At 30.7% G+C, this 2275-nt stretch overlaps 1 pseudogene; it reads right to left on the bottom strand.

Annotated features, from left to right (window-relative positions):
- Positions 1 to 819: 819 nt before the first annotated feature.
- On the bottom strand, positions 820 to 1130 carry LOC122199251 (annotated as a pseudogene).
- Between the last annotated feature and the right edge of the window lie 1145 nt (positions 1131 to 2275).

Raw genomic sequence — 2275 nt, 5'->3', positions numbered from 1 at the left:
GCCTTTATCATGTTACCCTCTAAATTTACTTTGTTGAGGGTTTTTAGCATGAATGAGTGCTTTGTCTATGCTTTTTCTGCATCTATTGAAATGATCATATGGTTTTTATCTTTTCTCTTATTCATGTGATATATCACATTGATTTGCAAATATTGAACCACTCTTGCATCCTACTTGATCATGGTGAATGATTGTTTTTAAGTATTGTTAGGTTCAGATTTGCAACAACATAGATTAACCTGGAAGACATTATGCTAAATGAAATAAGCCAGATACAGAAAGAAAAATACTGCATGATATCCCTTATATAGGGAATCTAAAAAAAAAAAAAAAAAAAAAAAAAAAAAAAAAAAAACCTCTAAAAATGTCAAAATCAAAAACAGTAATAGCATATAGAATGTGATTATCAGGGATATGTTAATTAGCTTGATTGTAGTGATTGTTTCACAATGTATACATATACAAAAGCATCATGTTGTACAATTTAAATATATGCAATTATTATTTATTAATCATACATCAGTAAAATTGAAAATCCAAAGAATTATATGATAGTTGCTACACTTGATTATCTAAAATACTGACTAAAACTCAGAACTCTTCTGGTAGGTGTCTGGTAATTTTTTTGTGATTTTAATGTGCATGTCCCTTTTGAGTAATGATGATGAGGCAATTTTTATAGGTTAAATATTTGATTTTCCACTTTTGCAAAATGTGCATTTAAGTCTTTAACCAATTTCCCTTTGATTTTCTCTTTCTTTCTTTCGTGAACATAACCTCAATATTTTATTGTCTTCATAATATAACAATATATGAAGCTTAGAACTGGATCACTTGGCTTTTTCTCTTCTTATCTCCTCCCCAGTTCAAAATCTTAATAGCTAGCATTCTCCTACATCTGCACTGGGGCTCAACCCATTCAATCCTCAGCACAATCTTCTTTGTATTTTAGACTTTTTCCAGAAAATCGGCTTAGTCTACCCACCATAGCCACTCTGCTTCCTGTCATAATGTCACTTTCCCTGGGCGTAAATAAAATTTTTGCTTTTCTTGTATTCTGTCACTTTGTGGGGTTGGTGCCTGCCCCACTTCCTGCAGAAATTCTGGCAGGGCTTAGGAATGTTCACCATGTTTGCAAGAACACTATCTGTGGGGAAAGCTAATTACTGATACTTAGACATTTCTTATTAATACTGGTCACTTGTTAGATATATGTATTATAAATATCTGATCCCATTTTGTGGCTTGTCTTTTTATTCTTTTATAAGGATACTTGAATAAAATGATTTATTAAGTTGCATATAGTCCAGTTTATAATTTTTCCCTTATGCTTAGTGGTTTTTGAAAACATCTGTCGGCATAGGGATCATGAAGATATTTTATTTCACTCTTAGAAGCTTTATTGGTTTGTCCTTCCCATATAGAATTCTATTTCATTTGGAATATAGGTTTTTGTATGGTGGAAGGCAGGGTGTAGGATTCATCTGGTTACATATGATTAGCTAGCTGACTCAATACATTTATTCAGCAGACTGTTCTCTTACTTCAATACAGAGCCATATTTGTCATATGTCTTTTGGTGGATATACATGGGTCTGTTTTGGACTTCTATTGGTCATGTTCATTTATGCTTGTGCTAAGGCATAATAACTGTCTCTATTACTATATTTTAAAATAAGTTTTGATAACTATTGGTTAAGTTCTCTACATTTGTTTCTTCCTCAGTATCGCCTTGGCTATTTCCATTCTTTACATTTTCATATAAATGTAAGAAACTACCTGCCAATTTTATACAAGATTAATAATGATGCTATTTAACATTTAATAATATTATATTTTAATTATATTAAAATATAAATGTATAAAATAATGTAAATATAAAAATAAAATTTTAATTATACTATAACATTAATAATATTTAATATTTGATAGACATAATACATCCTTGACTATGCCTTACTTTGCTTGTATTTATAATGAACATTTAAAAATATTTGTGTTTAGCAGTTTCATTTATTTTCTTGTAAATCAACCAAGAGTCAAAACCTTGACTAAATTTGTGCCTGTTGGCAGTCTCCGTGGTATTGCTTTAGGAAAAATAACTATTGGCTGAACAGTAAAGGTTTATGTGTAGCATTGTGTGTGGGTGGCTGCTTAAGTACAGTGCAGGAAATAATTCTCCTTTAGATCTTTTGAGTTTGGGAAGATTCCAGTTTAAAAAAAAAATAAAGAAGTTACATTAGGGCTTCCCTCAACTGTTCAGCCTCTCTCTAGA

This window comes from Panthera leo, chromosome A1, assembly GCF_018350215.1.
Source record: "Panthera leo isolate Ple1 chromosome A1, P.leo_Ple1_pat1.1, whole genome shotgun sequence".
In the NCBI taxonomy this organism is placed as follows: Eukaryota; Metazoa; Chordata; class Mammalia; order Carnivora; family Felidae; genus Panthera; species Panthera leo.
This window is presented reverse-complemented; position numbering and strand designations above follow the sequence as displayed.